The sequence below is a fragment of the Dromiciops gliroides genome, chromosome 1 (genome assembly GCF_019393635.1).
Source record: "Dromiciops gliroides isolate mDroGli1 chromosome 1, mDroGli1.pri, whole genome shotgun sequence".
NCBI classification, from domain to species: Eukaryota; Metazoa; Chordata; class Mammalia; order Microbiotheria; family Microbiotheriidae; genus Dromiciops; species Dromiciops gliroides.
Window position 1 is genome coordinate 205,575,364 of NC_057861.1, and position 20,866 is coordinate 205,596,229.

The window sequence follows — 20,866 nt, forward strand, 5'->3', positions numbered from 1 at the left end:
ATAAATCATTGCAAAATTTTCCCTGTTCTACATTCTTGTTCGTAATGTCATCAATTTTTTTTTCATCTCTACACCTCTCTCTTCAACTCTTTTTTTTTTTATTTCATAAACCTTTACTCTTTAAGGTCATTCCCTTTCATTCCCTGTATATCACTCCCTAAATAATTTGACTCTCATGGTCAACTTCCTTTCCTTTTATTTTCATTAGGTTAATATCCTTTCTTCCCAGTATATTTAACATCTACTTTAACTACATTGGCTGAACAATTACCTTCTCTTTCTTCTTGAGTTCTTCTGGCCCTTGGGTCTTGTTCTTTAATGCCTTTTTCCTTCTAACTGAAACCTTGTTAATTCTGAATATTTCTACTTAGATTCTTGTGGGGTTTTTTGGGGGGGAAGAGTAATGAGGGTTAAGTGACTTGCCCAGGGTCACACAGCTAGTAAGTATCAAGTGTCTGATGCCAGATTTGAACTCAGGTCCTCCTGAATCCAGGGCTGATGCTCTACCCACTATGCCACCTAGCTGCCCCACATTCTTGTTTTAAGTTTCCCCAAATTCACTAAATTTTGTTTACAACTTTTGGCATAAGTTCAGATATTTCTAACTCACCTTCAGTATTTTCTCATTTTTGTTAACCTTAGGTCAACTTCTCTAGCCCCTTCTGCCATGCAAACATATCCATTTACAAACAATAAATAAAAGGATTTATTGAACACTGTTTCTCTTCTTAAATGTTCATAAAATTCATTTAATGATTCTTCTTTTGTCAGAAGTCAATCTCACCAGTTTTCATTTTGTAGACATCATAAATTTCTCTTTAAAAAAAAATCCAAACATTTTCCATTATGCAGTTGAGCACTGTTTTTTTTTTAAATCACTGAGATCATTTTAACAATCATACATAGTTCATTCACTATTCTATAATGTTGTTCTTTAGGACTCGATGACCTGAAGTCATTGAAAGCTGCTAGGTGTTCACCCATCACCTTCTGACATTTTCAGTTTCAATTCCTTATTAAATTTTATTATTTATTTCCTATGCCAAAGATATTTCTACTCAGAAGAGAAAACAAAAGTAAATGAAATTGATTCATTCATTCTTCTGAGGCTCATCTGCTGTCATTATGCCAACAATCCTAGCAAAAATTATGTCATTTATTTCAACCTTCATTTGCCCTCAACACAGCTAAATGAACCCTTTAAATTGTCCTTAGTATATATTGCTAGACCTGCCTCATTCTGTGCTTGAGCACTCCTTATTCTTGTTTCACAGAAGCAACATCCTATTTGTGTATTCATCATCAGCTCCATGTCCTTGCTTTCATCTTGTATAGTATTATTTACTAAATCTTTGATTCTTCCTCTCTCTTACTTATTTAACTCTTTATTTATCAAACCCTTCTAATCCTTTCTTTACAGTAAGATTTTGAATCTGGAATGTCTGGGAACATTGTATGATATGATATGAATGATATGAAAAAATGTAATGTAACCCAATATAAATAAGTAAAATAAGTACAGTTCAATATAATTTGTTTCCTTTGTAATTCCCTGTATCTTATCAAATACATTTGTTTTTCAGTAGGTATCCATAGACACCAGAGAGCCAAGGGGTCCATTAAATAACAACGAACATTTGTTTTAAGGATTTCTGCAACAGTGTCTCAAATCCCTTCTCTGTGGTTGTTTGTCCTTCATTCTCAGAGAAGACTATGACATCAGGGTAATGTCATGACTTTCAGTGATTTGGATTTAAGTGAGGGAGGGCTGTGCAAATTCAAGTCTCACTTTCTCCTCCAGAGCTATCTGGGTCTAGTAGCAAGATACACATCAGGATGACTGAAGATGGCCCTGGATATTTAAGGCAATTGGAGTTGACTTGCCCAGGGTCACACAACTAGTAAATGTGTGAGCTAAGATTTGAACTCAGGTACTCTTGACTCTGGGGCCAGAGCTTTATCTACTGTATCAGCTAGCTATCCTTTCTTATCTACAACTCTTTCTGGATCAGCCAAGTCCAGATCCTTGCTTTATCATGCAAAGATGTTGCCATAAACTGCTAACTCAATTCTTTCCTATATTTTCTTGTCTGTTTTAATATTCTATCTTTCATTCTTCTATAAATTATATTTTCATGACACATTACTTGAAACATATCTCCCAGTTTCTCCAAAGTCTAGTGAAGACTATTTTTATACTCTAAACTCTACTAGCCTTCCAGAATGTATTGGTTCAATGTACAGTACTTTTCTAGTCTTGTTTTATACTTTTCATTCCCCTATATAAACCTTCTTAATAACTCACAGCACTTACATTTTTTCCCAAAATGTCTACTGTATTTCCTACATTTACAATTTTCTGCTATTTTCTCATTTTTCTTCCATTTTATAATCTACCCAGCTAAAAAGCTCAGTCCAAAATACTTCCATGAAGGCTTCCCAGCAAATAATGATCTCATCATTTTATAGCAATTGTGAATGCCTATAAACTTAGCTGTTTACACTATTTTGTCTTTTGTATTTTTTGCCTCATGGAATTTTTGGCTTCCTTTCATGTGTAGATACTTTATCTGCTACAATATACTAGAAAATTCTGAAACAAATTGGTGATATCCTATATGCCATTGTGCCTCCCATACATATAACAATGTACAAAAGGATTATAAAACATGAAGGTATTTCAAAGCTAGAAAGACCTAAAAAGTACTTTGCCCTTGCTTCTTTATTCTACAAATGCAGAAACTGAGGTACTGAAAAATGAAATGACTTCCTGAAGCTCACCCAATTAATTAGTACAAAGATGGAGACAACAATGCAGGTCTCTTGAATTTCAGTATAAAATTTTCCATTCTACTAATATTCCTCATTAGATTTCAACAATGTAGAGCTATATCTCACATCTTTGTTTCTTGAAAATATTTTGGTAACATATATGGTCCTATTATGGACACAGGATTTTAAAGTTGGAAGGGACATAAATGGTCTAGTCTGACGCATATATAGAGGGATTTTTGATATAGCGTATTGGACAAGTGGTCATCTAGTCACTGTTTGAAGACCTCAAAGAAGGGCAAACCTCTGACCTGTATAAGTAGCACCTTCATACAGCACAGTGTCTGCTTAATAAATATTTCTTTCTTTCTTTTTTATTGATATATCTCTAATTGATAGGAAGTATTCATTTCTTTCCCTGGCATTAAGTCAAATTTTGACCCTTTGTAATTTCTACTCATTACTCCAGGTTCTGATTTGGGGCACAAGCAGAACAAGTCCAATCCTCCCCTTGTTATGACAGTCTTTCAAATACTCATATACTACTATCATATCCCCCAATATCATATTTTGTTCAGGCTAAGGATTCCCTGCCATTCCATTAGGCCATGGATACATATCCTGTGAGTATTAGGTTGATAGAGAGATAAATAGATGAAGAATTGCTTGATTGATTCTTATATGCCAAGTATTCAGTTATATATCTTAAATGTGAAAAGAAAGAAAAAACCAAGAATAGTCCCTATTCCGAAGTAGTTCCTATACTAATAGGTAAAGAAAAAAAAAACACAGAAAACCCACTATTATCTAAACACAGGGAAACAACATGTGTTTAACTGAAATAAAAGTAATGGGGCACACTGCTACTGGGGAGAAATTCCTCATATAAGAGATGGCATTTAAACTAAGCCTTGAATGATGGTAGGAATTCTAAGAGTCATTTGTAAGGAAGGAACATCTTCTAGGCCTAGGAGTCAATCTATGTAATGGTGAAGAGGCAAGAAATGAAAGGAAGAACAGCAAGAGAATAGAAGTAATATTTCACAAATAGAAAAGCTAGGCTGCAAACAAAATGGAAAATACTTTATATGCCATACGGACAAATGCATACTTGATTCTATGGGCAATAAAGAATCCATGGAGTTTCTTAATCCGCAGTGTGATGTAGACAGTAATGTAATTTAAGGCAATTGTTTGAAAGATGAATTGATGAAAAGAAATATTTGAAGAAGGGCTCCTAATTAATAGAATATGACAATGGTGCTGCTGGGTTCAAGTGTTGAGGTTTTAAACTAGGATGGTAGCTATAAAAATGGTTGAGAGCAATATGAATTTAATAGCTGAGAGTCTCCTGAGTGTAATTTCTATTAAAAGCTCAGTTAGTCAACTTGGAATGGCATAAGAAATATATTCTGTCAATTCAATCTTATTTAATTTAATTAAGCAAGAACTTATTATAATTTTATTTTTTATTGGTTTCGGGTTTTTTTTGCACGGCAATTGGGGTTAAGTGACTTGCCCAGGGTCACACAGCTAGTAAGTGTTAAGTGTCTGAGGTTGGATTTGAACTCACGTACTCCTGAATCCAGGGCTGGTGCTCTATCCACTGCGCCATCTAGCTGCCCCAAGCAAGAACTTATTAAACAACATCTATGTCCTAGACAATATTTTGGGAGCAGTCAATATAAAGAAAAAAAGAAAATTGTTCTTGAAAACCAAAGAACTTATATTACTAAGTGAAAAAAATGTAACAAAGATACATGCACTAAAAAGAATGTAAACATGTAGAATTGGGGGGGGCAGGGAAATAAAGAAGAGATACATTTTAAAAATCAGGAGGTTTTTTATTTTTTTGTTTTTTGTTTATTTTTGGCGGAAGCAATTAGGGTTAAGTGACTTGCCCAGGGTCACACAGCTAGTAAGTATCAAGGGTCTGAGGCCGGATTTGAACTCAGATCTTCCTGAATCCAGGGCCCATCCTCTATCCACTGAGGCACCTAGCTGCCCCCCAAAAATCAGGAGTTTTTTTGATGGGAGTCAAGATGGAGGAGAGAAGCCAGGAAGTTGCCTGAGCTCTCCCAAGTTTCCCTCAAAAATAACATTAATTCAAGCCTTTAAACCGATTCTGGAACTATAAAACTTATTAAAAAACAGAGAAAGAATCTTTCAAAATGACATAATCTAGAAAACTTTAGGATAAGTCTTTCTCACTTGGGCAAAATGGGAGCACAGTGTAGCTCAGCACAGCATGGAGGGGATCTGGGCAAGTAGGCAGGAGGCTCCTGGCTACAGCACAGATCATCAGCTAAGGCCCCTTGGTCCTGGCTCGGGAGGCTAGTGGCACAGAAGGCTAGTTGTGAGACCAGCCATCCCTGGATGAGAGGGTGAACTTCCAGCTAGAGAACCACCCAAAAGGCAAGTGTGACTAGCCCAAGCCATCCCAGCACAGAGGGAAGTGAGGAATCTGAAATCCAGAGAGGCCTCAGAGCAGAAATCCATTGACCAGGCCCCTATCCCTCAACACAAGAAGCTTGCAACATTGGACCCTGTGCCCCAGGAAGAGACCTCAACTGTATAAGTTTTAAAATAGGCTACAATATGAGTAAGGAACACAAAAGGACCCTTACTATGGAGAGCTTCTATGGCAATAGGGAAGACCAAAACACAAACTCAGATGAGGACACTACTGTCAAAATGTCTAAATGTGAAGTCTCAAATGGGAAGATGAATTGGTCTGAAGACCAAAAACCTTCTTAGAGGAACTCAAAAAGGACTTTAAAAATCAAATGAAAGTAGTAAAAGAAAAAAAAAAAGGGCAAAGAAAGGAGAGAAATTAGTTACCCAAGAAAATTATGGAAAAAGAGTCAACAGTTTGGAAAAGGAAGCACAAAAAAAATGATTAAAGAAGCCAATTCCTTGAAAAATACAATTGGCTAAATGGAAAAAGAGGTGAAAAAGTTTACTGGAGAAAATAATACCTTAAAAATTAGATTTGGGCAGATAGAAGCTAATGACTCTGTGAAACAGCAAGAATCAGTCAAATGGAATCCAAAGAATGAAAAAATATTTATAGTTAACAGTAGCTCAAAGAGGTTAAGTAACTCATATAAGGTAACACAGCTAGTGAATTGAAGAGCTGAGCCTCAGGGTCAACTTTTCTGAGGTTTCCTACTCCATGTCCAACTGAAACAGCTAGAAGAAAGTTGGGAGAAAGTTTGAATCTTGCCTCAAATACTGACTAGTTGTATGATACAGTATTTCCTAGACTTATTTTCACCATCTGTTCATTGAAAGAAAAAACAGCAGTAACACCTACTTCACAGGATTTTTGTTAGGATAAATTAAATAACGAAAAAATTTCTTCAGAATGCTATGTAAGTGTTGTTGCTATTGTTGATGACAATGGTGGTAGTGGTGATTTTTGTTATTATGGCTGTTGCTGAGGGGGAGCTAGATGGTGCAGCAGATAGATCTATGGGTCAGCAATACCTGAATTTAAACCTGACTTCAGACACTTATTTGATTTGTGATCATGGGGAAGTTGCTTAACCTTATTTGCCTCCTTTTCCTCATCAATAATGTTAATAATACATCACTTTTTTGTAGAATAATTCTGGATGACTCTTGAGTTGACCCTTGCCCAAGACATCAGGTTCTTCTTTGTAACATATGAATAGTTTGAACCCTGGGTCACGAGGCCAAGAATATTTCCCCATTCCAAGTGAAAGTTTCCTGCACTCTTTTCATGACTCTGCCACCATAATTTATGATCGCTGATTAGGCCTTAGAGATAATCCAGTCAACCCTCTTCTTTTTACAACTGTAGAAAACATGGTCTATGTGGGTAATTAATAGGATAACTAGTATTTTAACCCTGCTCCTCTAATTCCAATCTTCTTTCCACTGTAGCAAAGTGAAACTCTTTTTTATTATTTCTATTTTTAATTCTTCTAATAACAAATTTGAGACCAAGTTTCTTTTGCAATATTTATTTATCTTTATTTATTTTTGAGATTTATCTTTACTTTTACATCTGTCATCATTGACTTTTTTCAACTCCAAAAACAAGATACCTCTTGTGGTATAAAATCATTGCTTCTAAACTCACCACCATGCTGCTCACTCTAGTGTTTATGGAAATAACTTAGCACAGCCTCCTCTGCCCTCTGACTGAAAGGCTTGAGAGCAGGATATCATATTCTGTTAATACCTTCTTTTCTAGAGATCATAAAATGGACTTAATTCAATCTCATTTGAATCTACTACTCTGCATGGTTTCAGCTCCTTATTTTTTATTAATTTTTAAAAATTTATTTAAAATTTTCCACAAGTCAGATATAAAAACAAATTTTCACATTGATTTTTAAAAATGTTCTGTTCCAAATTCTCTTCCTCCCTCTCTCCTCATCTCTCTTGAAGAACTCAAGCAATTCAATATAAGTTATACATGTGCAGTAATGTAAAACATTTCTATATTAGAACTAACAAAAAAATTATACTTCAATCTGTATTCAGATACCATCAGTTCTTTCTCTGTAAATGGATTGTATTTTTTATAAGTTCTTCTGATAGAATCCTGCTCATCATTTCTTACAGTGCAATAGTGTTCCATCCTAATCTCATGGCACAATTTGTTAAATCATTCACCAATTGATGGGCATCACCCCAATTTCAAATTCAACTTCTTAAAAAAATTCTCTTTTAGGGTACCAACCCAGTGGTGGTATTGCTAGGTCCAAGAGTAGGCATGGTTTTATAGTCCTTTGGCCATATTTCCAAATTGTGTTACATGTGGAAATTTATTACCTTTGGGCTGAGATTGGAAAGCCTTAGGCCCTCAGGGTCTCTTCCCCTCCCCCTCTGCTTCAGCTGAGCCAAAAAACCCCATGGGCTGTACAAGATGCCAGGTCAGACAGCTGGTGGGGAAAAAAAAAGCCCCCAGCTCCCTCTGACCTGAGCGGAGCTATCCAAAAGATTCTGGATAGCCTGTGCTGAGACACCTGAGGCTGGAGCACATACCCCCCTCCCCCCCCCACCCCACCAGCCGCAGCCCTGGCTGGAGGATTAGCTTGGTCTGTGGGGGCACAGGAAACCCCGAGATTTGAGTGGAGAGAAGAAAAGGTATATATAGACCTGGGGGTTAGACTCAGGGGGGAGGTGGACAAGGACGGAGCCATTTGGACAGGGGAGACAAGGCAGAGAAGAGGTCAAGCAGCAGCTGACGAGATTAGAAAGGTTGGAGCATGGCAGACTAGAGATGGGGCTACAAGGATGCAGGAGAAGACAAGAAGGACTAGGAGCAGGGAAAAGAGAGGCTGAAGGGCAGATTGATGGAGCAGACAGACAGAAGGTCGGTGAGAGAGAAACACAGGGGTTCAGCAGTGGCACTAAGGAGAGGAAAGTTAGAAGTAGGGGGATTTATAAAGTGAAAGGGCCTCATAGTTAGAATAAAGGACTGAGTGCCCTAAGGCAAGAGGTGGCTAAGACCTCTATTGTATTCAAGAAGTTCCAAAGAGATAGTGGAAAGAGACCGCAGGAAAGCAGTCAGGTTGTACCTTTTATTTCCCTGTATTCTTAATTTTAAATAGTATCACAAATAAACTCTGCTTTGATTTAATTAAGAGGCTTCTTAATATTTTGCTTATCAATTTGGGAGTGGAGCAGTGTGGTGGAACTTTATAAATGGCCCACATCAAATTAACAGCAGTCAGATAGCCAAATAGTCAAAAGTCCCCAGATTAGTCCTCCAGTCAGCTACATACAGAATGTTTGAATCAATTTACAACTTCACCAAGAGTGTATTAATGTCTTGTTTTTCCCATATCCCCCACAACATTTGTCATTTTCCTCTGCTGTCCTATTATCTTATCCAATAGGTATGAGGTAGTACTGTGGTAAAAAATATGAAAGTTTTTTAACAGTCCGTTAGGATAACTGAAAGAAGCCAGTTTTTGAAGGACCATCCTTTTGGGGAGGAGACCAACAGTCCGCCTGCTGTGCACGTCAAACTGCCTGCTATGCACTCGACTTCCGGGGTGGAGAGAATGGAAGTGGGGCTTTTTCCTGCTCTGCTGGTCTCCTGACTGCACTGCACAGATGGTCTCTCTCTCTCCAAAGCTGGCGTTCGGTTTTTGGTGAGTTTTTATAAGGAATATAGACTAAGCTTAGATTTAAGACGATTTGTATTGTGTTTCTACTTTCCTATCCTTCTAATCAACATCACCTTGTGACTACCATAACAATAAAAGGTCTATCTAGAAAACCAAAAGTTTCTTCCATTTACTAGTCTGGGAGATAAATTAAGGGAAAGGTTAAGTAGGGGAGATTTATGATCTAATATCCAATTTTAAATCTCACAGTACCCAGACTTGTTTTCACCTGAATTTCGCCAGTTAATAGTGAGTCAGAGGATTTGTTTTTCCATATGGCTATAGGCAGCCTTGATTATTTCATCTGAAAACTTCATGTCTTTTGATCATATATCAATTGGGGAATGGTTCTCTTTTTAACAAATTTGACTCAGTTCTCTAAGTGTTTGAGAACTGAAGCCTATCAGAAAAAATTTGATTCAAATCTGCTTTTTCACAGTTACCTATATTACCCTCCATCCTATTCACTCCCCATGACATTTATTCTAGGTTCTATTTTCTTTCACCTTCTCCCTCCTCAAAAGTGTTTTGCTTCTTCCTGCCCCCTTCCCCAATCTTTCCTCCCTTCCTTCACCCCTCTCCCCTTATCCCTTTCCCCTTTTACTTTCCCACAGGCCAAGATATATTAATATACCCATTTGAGTGTTTATGTGATTCCCTCTTTGAGCCAATTCTGATGAGAATAAGGTTCACTCACTCCCCTGCTCCTCCCCATTCTTCCCCTCCACTCCATAAGCGATTTCCTTTTTCATTTATGGGAGATACTATACCCCATTCCATCTCTCCCTTTCCCTTTCTCCCAGTGCATCCCTCTCACTGCTTAATTTTATTTTAAAGATGTCATCATGAGGCAACTAGGTTAAACAATGGACAAAGCACCAGCCCTGGACAAGGAAGATCTGAGCCCAAATCTGGCCTCAGACAGGACATCCACCAGCTGCACAACCCTGTGCATGCCACCCAGTCCCGACTACCCCACAAAAGAAAAGAAAACAAAAAACAAGATAAACAAAAAAAAAATGTTTACTGATATCATCCCTTTTTATTCAATTTATACCTGTGCCCAATATCTAAATATGTTCCATTCAGCTGCCCTAATACTGAAAAAAGTTCTTATGAAATACAAGTATCATTTTCCCATGTAGGAATGTAAAAAGTTTTACTTTTTAACATCCCTCATGATTTCTTTTTCCTTTTTACTTCTTTATGCTTCTCTAGTGTCTTGTATTTGAAAGTCAAAATTCCTATTCACTTTAGTTATTTTCATCATGAATGCCTGAAAGTCCTCTTTTTCACTGAAGTCCCATTTTTCTCCCTGAAAGATTATAGTCAGATTTGCTGCTTAGATGATTCTTGGTCATAATCCCAGTTCCTTTGCTCTATGGGATATCATATTCCATGAACTCTGGTCCTTTAATGTAGAAGCTGCAGATATTGTGTTATTCTGACTGTGGCTCCACAATACTTGAATTGTTTCTTTCTGGCAGCTTACGATATTTTCTCCTTGACCTAGGAGCTCTGGAATTTGGCTATAATATTGCTGGAAGTTTTCATTTTGGGATCTCCTTCAGGAGGTGATCAGTGGATTCTTTCAAATTCTATTTTACCTTCTGCTTCTAGAAAATCAGTGAAATTTTCCCAGGCAATTTCTTGGAAGATGATGTCTAGCCTCTTTTTTATCTTGGTTTTCAGGTAGTTCAATAATTTTCAAATTATTTCTCCTGGATCTTTTTTCTAGGTAAGCTATTTTTCCAAGGAGATATTTCACATTGCCCTCTATTTTTTCATTCATTTGGATTTGCTTTATTGTGTCTTGATTTCTCATAAAGTCATCAGCTTCCATTTGCTCAATCCTAATTCATAAGCAATTATTTTCTTCAGAGAGCCTTTGTATATCCTTTTCAATTTGGCCTCTCAAGCTGTTGAATTTTTTTTCATGACTTTCCTGCATGACTTTCATTTCTCTTTCCATATTCTCCTCAACCTCTCTTACTTTATCTTCAATGACCGTTTTGAGTGCTTCTATGGCCTGAGATCAATTCATACTTTTTCTTGGAAGCTTTGGATGTAGGATCTTTGACTTTCTTTTCTTCTGAGTGTGTATTTTGATCTTCTTTGTCACTAATGAAACTTTCTATGGTCCACATTTTTTTCTGCCTGTTCATTTTCTCAGACAATTTCTTCACTTTTAAGTCCTTCTTAAAGTGGGGCACTGCTTCTATGACACATTGTCCCAGGCTTCAAGGGGGTCCCACGTGGTATAATTTAAGGAAAGGCACAGTCCTCTCTCACCTGGCCTGTTCTCTGGTCTGTAAGTAACCTCAGTCCTGCTTGCTCTTAAACCCAGGACCATAAATCTGATTCACTGTAGTTGCAAACTTTGTGGGCCTCTGCCCCTCCCCGACTTTGGCCACTGCAACTCCAGATTGCTTCCTGGTTTCCAAGCACAGGCAACCGAACAGAGTTCAATTTCAGTGCCAGCAGAGACCCCTGCTATCTTTCCCCACCAAACACTTGACCCCCTCACTGGTCCTTGATCTGGGTTCCAGAAGAAGCAGTTTCTGCATTTGATTCAGAGGCTCTCTCTACTGTGTCATGGTCTGGGGCTAGATCAGCATGGCCTGGCTGTAGGTCTGGGCTCCTCTCTGACTCTGGTACAACAGGCCTTTCCTGCCAACCTTATAATACATCTTTGACTGGAAAATGATTTTGTTGGTTCTGCTGCTCCAGGAATTTCCTATGGCATTATTTGGAGCTATTTGGAGGGATCCTGTGGGGAGTTCTGTGAAGTTACTTTCTTTCTTGCACCATCTTGGCTGTAACCTTGTACTCTCAGCTCCTTATTTGTGTTGGTTGTTGATTTTTTAAACTTCTTTATTTTGTAAGATTTTTCTTTTTTTCTTTCTTTCTTTTCTTTCCTTTGTTTCTTTTTTCTTTCTTATTAAATGTATCTTCTGCTTAGCACAGTACATGGCACATAGAAAGCACTCAATATATCTATATCTATATCTATATAGTGGATTAGACTAGATCGCAAGAGAAACAGTAAATTTAAAACAAATATCATAAAAAGGCAGTAGGGATAGAGTGCTTAGGACCAAACATATCCATGGATGATATGTATGAATGAATTTCCGTATAATGGAATATCTCTACAAATTTTCAGCTTTTACCCTTACCGTAGTGAGTAGTCCTGATGTTAAATCAAAAGAAGCTATTAACATGCCCTTCCTTATTATAAAAACCCTATCATATTGTCTTCCCCAACAGTTACCTCTGCATGAAACTGGCTTTCCCAAATCTGATGTTTATTCCTCTGTCCAGTTTTTGTTGTTGTTTATTTGTTTGTTTTGCTTTTATACACACCCTCATTTAATTATAATCAGATTGATTCTCAGAATCCATCTGCTCCAATCTGGACCTCATCTATACTCTTTAAATTAGCCAATAGGAATGTAGAACATTTATGAAGATAGAAAATCATTAAGATCAAGTATTTTTAATTCACTTTTGCTAAAATAGTGCTTGGTGTGTTCACCACCCCACAATATTAATTAATTTGCCTCATTGCAACTTACTTAAAGAGTTCTGATCTCTGGACCTAAACAGAAGAAATCATATCAATGATATTTTTTTCTCAGAGATACACAGACACACACACACACACACATATATATTGCAATCTGAATTCTTCCAATTCCTCCAACTAAAATCTCATGGTATCAAGGAAAATGACATTTGCAGTGAATATATGAAAACAAAAATGGTAAACAATAAATTTAATTTGAAAGGACTAGTGAGAAATTAGGAATAGAAAGCTCAGTTGCCCTTGATAAATTCAAGCTACCTGGTAAAGTTGAATTTTCTGGTGTCAAGAGAATTGGCAGAAACAATGGCTTAGCCACCAGCAATGATACATGAAATATTATGGAGATAATATAATAGAAATGTTGAAAAAGGCATATTACAATTTAAAAAAAGATAGAGTATATGAATCTGAGTACTAAAGGTTAGTGAACTTGAAATTAGTGTAAAAAATCAAGAACTAATCTTTAATTAGAATATTAGGAAGTGATTAGAAAATATATTGATCATTAAAAAAAATTAACAAGGATTCAATAAGAGCAAGCCATGCCAGAGCACATCCATCTATTTTTTCTAATAAAATATCATGACAATGCCAGAAATAGCATTTCCCTAAGCATTAACAAAATGTTTGTAAAAATATATCACACATGCATTTGATTTAAAAAATTAAAAATACACTATTCTTTTCTAAAACTTAAAGAGATGTGGGCTATACAATAAGATAATTAGTTGGTTTCAGAAATCATTAAATTCCCTATGCTGAGATTGTAGGTCAAATCCCTTTAAATATGAACTACTTGATTGAAATGTTCCCTTTAAAGTTTTAAGTGTCATAGTGGACAGAGTGCTGGCTGTGGAGTTAGGGAAACCTGAATCCAAATGCTACCTCATATGCTTCCTATTGATGTGACATTTTAAACCTTTCAGCCTGAGTTTTTACATCCTCAAAATGGAACTAATTAGTACACTTTTTTTTTAAATGCATTGGAAAAGTTTAAAGCATGTGCAATATTTAACATAAACACTTCTAGTTTCCATGAAGGAGAGGGTTGGGTTTTCCATTTATATATCTTCATTTGAGTCCTGCTGGATTTTTGTAATTTTGTTATATTAACTTTTCATTATTATATTTGTGTGGTTTACTTCTTTCAATTTTTATTTTTTGCAGTTGATGGGTATTTTGTTTCCTGATAGCTTACTTCAGTCTGTATCAGTTAATATAAACTTTTCCATGCTGGCAGAATAATGCTTAATCTAATTCAGTATTCTCTAATTGCTTAGGCTCTGATAGTTGTTAGTGTTACCCTAAGGGGTAGGGATGTTTGGATATGCCTCCCTCCCCTCTTATACATGGATAAACCAAATTGAATTCAGTAGCTTCTCCTGATGCTATCATAAAAAGCTATGTAAAATTCTTCACCATGTCTAAAGTAATGATAAATGGATATTTAGAAAACACTCTATAAAATAATATATTTTTCCTAAGGATACTACAGTCAATGTTCTAGAGATTTTGATTAACAAATTTCTATAGAGTCTTAAGATATTAGTAAATAGGACACATAGGTTTAGAGAAATTGTTAATATAATAAGGTTATAAGTCATCAAAGTTGTGACTCAAACCCAAATCTTCCTGAATTTAAATCTAATCTGCATTTGAATTTATTAGAATTCCTTTTTTGAAATATTTAGTTTACTATTTACCCTGTCAATATCCTTTATGATTTGATAAGTCATTGACATCTTTGCAAATTGAATCCAAATATTTTTGGTTTGATTTCATAGTTTCAGCTTCAGCTCAAAATCTATTTACCCGGGTATCACCTCAATGGTAGAGATTGTTTACTCAGTGTCTGACTAAGAAATGGACTTAAACCAAAAGTGATCTTTGTCTTTTGACATAGCTTTGAGAAAGAAGACATTAGTTCCAAACTCTCTTAAAGTCCGCGAAGGGAGAGAAATACTCTGTAAAGAAACAAACATATACAAAAGGTACCATGTCAATCATGTCTTCTGCCCCAGATCATCACACTAGAGAATTAAAGGAATTTCTCCCTGAATGAAATCTCCCTCTCCACCTCTCTGTCTTTCCCCATCTCTCTATCTGTCTCTGTCTGTCTCTGTCTCTCTGTCTGTCTCTGTCTCTCTGTCTCTCTCTTCCTCCTTTCTTCCCTACTTTCCCCTCCCCTTACAATGATAGAACTCATTCTCTCTATATAATATCAGGTATATTCATAGCAGATAGGTCTGGAGTCAGGAAAACTCATCTTCTAAATTCAAATATGGCCTCAGAGACATATAAGCCATGTGACCCTGGAAAAATCACTTAACTCTTTTTGCCTCATTTTCCTCATCTCTAAAATAATCTGGAGGAGGAAATGAAAAACTAATCCAGGATCTTTGCCAAGAAAATTAGAAATGGGGTTCCAAAGAGTCAGCCATGACTGAAAATGACTGAATAACATACCCTCTCTGATTTCTGTTTCCTACCAGCTTGATTAAATGATTTTATTTGCTATTTCCTATTAATGTTCTTTTAGGAACTAGTATTTAGTTGGAATGTAAAAAAATTTAAATAAATGGCTTGGGGCATCCCATCCTTGTCCAGCTTCAACCTAAAAATAACATCTGTCCTAGACTAACAATATTCTAGGGAGAAGTGGGCAGATATATATGTTTGTATCTTGGCAAACCCTCTTCCTCAGGAGAGCCAAAAGCCCTGCCTCTGGTCCAAACCTTCTGATGCTCCCCTGGGAAAGAGTGTGTAGAAACTACAGAAATATCTATCCATGCCTCTCTGCAATCCATGTTTAAACAGAGTCATTTTGACACACTTAACCTATGTGGGCAAAATACCAAATATATCATCTCCTTATAAGAAGATCATAAATTGTGAGCTGGAGAGTAACTTGGAGGCCATCTAGTCAAAGCCCCTCATTCATAGATGAAAAAAATGTCAGGGCACTATTTGTATTCAGGTATTCCCATACCAGAAGCAATTCAATTTAATTTTAAGAGTCTATTACATGAAAAATATTGTGTTATATGCTGGGGATATAAAGCCAAGAAGAAATCCCATTTTATTGGAGGGATTTAACATATACACAAGTAAATTAATGCAGAGTATATTTTAAAGAAAACAATGCATCAGGAGAAAGAAAGTCTAATAAATTGCAGAATCAATAAAGTCCTCACTAAAAGATAAAAGCTGTTGTGTTCAAAGGAATATTAGGGATTCTGTGAAAGAAAAGTGAACAAGGACCAAATTAGAAATATAGGACCCCTTTTATAAATACAAAAGAGATGGGATTTCATGTATGTAAAACAGCTAGCAATGATTAGAATGAAGAATAATTAAGGAACATTAATGTGAAATAAAGTGGAAAAAGTAAGTGGAAGTTGATTTGAGACAACTTTTAAATAGCTGGCTAAGCAATTTGCAATTTAATATGGAAATAATCCATCCCCTTGGTAATTTAAATCATAATTTTCCAAACTTTTAGTGACTATTTTAATCACAGGGTCTGCCTACAAGTACTTGTCCTCAATGGTAGCTAACTGATGATGTATCTTGGTTTTATACAAAGTTCAACTTGTATCTTTGGTTCTGTATTCAGTCCCCTTCTTAATTATACCAAGTATTTTGTTTTCCTTTGGGCCTACAACTGTATGTGCGGCTGATCTCATCAGAGAATAATCAACATATATTCTAAAACACTTTTTATATCTCACAGCAGACAAGTCAGCCCTAATGATTATGTAAGCATAGTTTGTATTAGTATTATTTTTTTTCAGGGTAATGGGGGTTATGTGACTTGCCCAGGGTCACACAGCTAATAAGTGTCAAGTGTCTGAGGCCGGATTTGAACTCAGGTACTCCTGAATCCAGAACTGGTGCTTTATCCGCTGTGCCACCTAACTGCCCCCAGTATTATTTTAAACTAAAGGTATAAGTCTTATATTTCTCCACACTGAAGCTTATGGGTTGCTTTTCTGAAAAATTCCAGGTTTGTGATTCCATATTACAGCTTGTATCCTTCAGTTATGGGGATTAATAACTGAGGACATATATAGGATCAAAGATACTGGTATCAAACTTAAAATAAACACACAGCCACCATTACAATTCCCTCTGGAATATTATAGAAAAAAAATAAAACACCAGGACAGTGTTCTTAGAAAAAGTAACACAATTCAAAGAATATTATCATCCTCCAGGAGGGGAGTTATTTTTATTTTGAGAGTACATCAATAAAACACTAAATTCTAATTGCCTTTATTTCTTAAAAAAAAAATCACCCAGTCATTAAAGGAGGGAAAAAATAGTAGACAGGTTTCAGAACAGTTAAGGAATTTCTACAAAATATTGCTATTTTGAAAATTTAGTAAGTATTATTTGTCCTGGTATATTTAAAAGAGGTACTTTAAACATTTGAAATTAGCTGAAGAATTAAATAATCATTTCATATGTCCCATTTTAACAGTAGAATTAGAGAATAATTCAAATTTGCAAAGTTTTTGCTTTTTACTGTAGGTTCTGGTCCTAACTATAGATTGCTAAAAGAGTATTTTTTTTTTCAGGGCAATGTGGGTTAAGTGACTTGCCCAATGTCACACAGCTAGTAAGTGTCAAGTGTCTGTGATCAAATTTGAACTCAGGTCCTCCCGAATCCAGGCCTGGTGCTTTATCCAATGCACCACCTAGTTGCCCCTAAAAGATTACATTCTTAAGAATTATTGAAAAATATATATATATATATATACATGTTGAGAAACAATTAATCTTCTCTGACATATTTTAAAAGGAGATTTTTGATCATTGAATTTTGAAGGATGATTATGTGAGTAATACAAAACTTTAGCAATTTTTTTTTATTTAATAAAATATTTTTTTTCATTACATATAAAAATAGTTCTCAACTTTTGTTTATACAAGCTTTCCAATTTCAGATTTTTCTCTCCCCCTCCCCTAGACAGCAGGTAATCTGATATAGGTTATATATATATATATATATGTATATGTGTGTGTGTATACGTTTATACGTATATATACGTATATATATGCATATATATATATGTATGTATATATATACACACACACATAATAACATTAATCCTATTTCTGCATTAGTCATGTTATAAGAGAAAAATCAGAGCAATGATGAAAAACCTCAAAATAGAAAAAAACAACAGCACCAAAAACAAAAGAAATAGTATGGTTCATTCAGCATCTATACTCCATAGTTCTTTTTTTTTTCCTTGAATTTAGAGATCTTCTTCTATCATGAGTTCCCTGGAACTCTTCTGTACCATTGCATTCGTGAGAAGAATATAGTCCATCACAGTAGATCAACACTCAATGTTGATGATAATGTGTACAATGTCCTGGTTCTGCTCATCTCACTCATCATCAGCTCACGCAAGACCGTCCAGGTTTTTCTGAACTCCTCCTGCTCATCATTTCTTACAGCACAATAGTATTCCATTGTATTCATATACCACAACTTGTCCAGCCATTCCCCAATTAATGGGCATCCCCTCAACTTCCAATTCCTTGCCATCACATAAAGAGCAGCTATAAATATTTTTGTACATGTGGGTCCCTTTCCCCTTTCCATGATTTCTTTGGGAAAAAGACCCAAAAGTGGTATTGCTGGGTCAAAGGTTATGCACAGCTTTATTGCCCTTTGGGTATAATTCCAAATTGCTCTCCAGAATGGTTGGATTAGTTCACAGCTCCACCAACAATGCATTAATGTTCCAATTTTCCCACAGCTTCTTCAACATTTATTATTTTCCTTTTTTGTCATTTTAGCCAATCTGATAGGTATCAGGTGGTACCTCAGAGTTGTTTTAATTTGCATCTCTCTAATCAATAGTGATTCAGAGAATTTTTTCATATGGGAATAGATAGCTTTGATTTCTTCATCAGAAAACTGCCTGTTCATATCCTTTGACCATTTCTCAATTGGGGAATGACTTGGATTCTTATAAATTTGATTTAGCTCCCTATATATTTTAGAGATGAGGCCTTTATCAGAAGTATTGGCCACAAAATTGTTTCCCAGCTTTCTGCCTCCCTTCTAATTTTGGATGCATTGCCTCTGTTTGTACAAAATTTTTTTAATTTAATGTAATCAAAATCATCCATTTTGCATTTTATAATATACTCTATCTCTTTTTTGGTCATAAACTGTTTTCCTTTCCAAAGGTCTGAAAGGTAGACTTTTCCTTTCTCTCCTAATTTACCTATGGTATCACCTCTTATGTCTAAATTATGTATCCATTTTGATCTTATTTTAGTATAAGGTGTCAGATGTTGGTCTATGCCTAATTTCTGCTACACTATCTTCTAGTTTTCCCAGCAGTTTTTGTCAAATACTGAGTTCCTACCTCAGAAGCTTTGGGTTTATCAAACACTACATTACTAGTGTCATTTACTACTGCATTTCCTGTGCCTAGCCTTATTCCATTGATCTACCACTCTATTTTTAGCCAGTACCAGATAGTTTTGATGACTGCCGCTTTATAGTAAAGCTCCAGGTTTGGTACCGCTAACCCATCTTCCTGTGAATATTTTTCACTATTTCCCTGGATATTCTTGATTTTTTGTTTTTCCAGATGAATTTTGTGATTATTTTTTCTAGCTCTATAGAATATTTTTTAGGTAGTCTGATTGGTATGGCACGGAATAAGTAAATTAATTTAGGCAGTATTGTCATTTTTACTATATTAGCTCTGCCTATCCATGAGCAATTGATATCTTTCCAATTATTTAGATCTTATTTGATTTGTGTGAACAGTGTTTGGTAGTTGTGTTTATAGAATTTCTGGGTTTGTCTTGGCAAGTAGTCTCCCAAGTATTTTATATTATCTACCATTACTTTAAATGGAATTTCTCTTTCTATCAAAAAATATGGAATGCTTCATGAATTTGCATGTCATCCTTGTGCAGAGGCCATGCTAATGTTCTCTGTATCATTCCAATTTTAGTATATGTGCTGCTGGAGCAAGCACTAGCAATTATTTTTAAGATTAAATGAGTTTTTCTTTTCTTATCTTTATCAGAAATTCTTTCAAATTTATATTCATATACCTATGAATATACAAGAACAAAAGCTAGATACTCATAAGTTCTCTTATTAAAATTTATTTTGTAATCTATAAATTTAAGTTATTAAAGGTGACATAAGCTTTTAAAATTCAACTATTGCATAAGAAAAGATTATAATATTTTTGAAAAAAAATATATCGTTATTATAGGTACATGTCTGTACACAAATCATGCAGTATCTTTCCAAGTTTTGCTTATATATAAGTTCCTTGTCTTATTGTAATATATTTCTGGAATGCTTAGGATATACATTATAAAAATAATTATTACTTATAAGAAATGAAATTTCATCTGAAAATTTAATGGCAAAGTAAGACAAAATTTTCAATTTAAAAAAATTTAAATCCATTTTCTAATGGATAAGGCATTACCAGATCAAGATGCTAAAGTTTCATCATGGGAGCAAGGATACAAAACCTCTCTCTATGATGTGAAATCAACCAGTTAGTTTAAATAAAGAGAAGTATTTGACTTGTTAATTTCTCCCCAATGAACTATTTGAATTTGCTTGTAGTTTGGAATACATTTAAAGACAAAAAGAGGTGGCTAGGATATTAAGAATATTTTGGTGGAGGCAGGGCAGAGAGGCAAGGCCAATATTGGGGAATACTAGTACTAACTCAGCTCAAATCTGAACATTCTTCTCCAAACAACTTTCAAATACTGCCTCAAATAGAATTATTGAGTGGCAGAGCCAACAAAAGGTGAGGTGAAGTGAGGTGAAATATTTTTCTAGACAAGGTCAACAGGACAGGTTTGTGCTATTAAGTATATATGGCAACAGAACCAGCAGTAGGACTTCAAGGTGACAGAAACAGTTGAAGCAGAATTTTCCTGAGCTCTCTGCCCAGAGATAGCAAGGGGGTTAGCAAATTTGTCAGAAAGACATTAGAGGGTAACTTTTGCTGAAACTGAGTGCAGGACCCTGTTATATTGACCATAAATACTTCTGGTCACAGTTACATCATTGGCATCATTGGTGCTTGCAGCCCTAGGGCAGCAGTGAACCTATTCACAGTTGTGACAGTATATTCTAATGCACTTAGTCCTGAGTATGATCAATTTATTAGCAAGGCTAAAAATTGACAATAAAATGAGAAGACAAGCCTCTTAGTGGCAGGAATATCTTTGATAGCCAAAACAGCCTTTTTATATAGTTGAAAAGATGAGATATTAAAATGACAGTAATTGGTCTATATCATAGGTAAAGGTGGGTTTATATTTGGTGTTACTCACACAAGGA

The 20,866-nt window shown here is 35.6% G+C and overlaps 1 non-coding gene across 1 annotated transcript; it reads right to left on the reverse strand.

The window, feature by feature from the left end:
• Positions 1 to 19,419: 19,419 nt before the first annotated feature.
• LOC122737497 lies at positions 19,420 to 19,526 on the reverse strand. Its single transcript, XR_006354332.1, has one exon. It is a non-coding gene; the product is annotated as a U6 spliceosomal RNA (small nuclear RNA).
• Between the last annotated feature and the right edge of the window lie 1,340 nt (positions 19,527 to 20,866).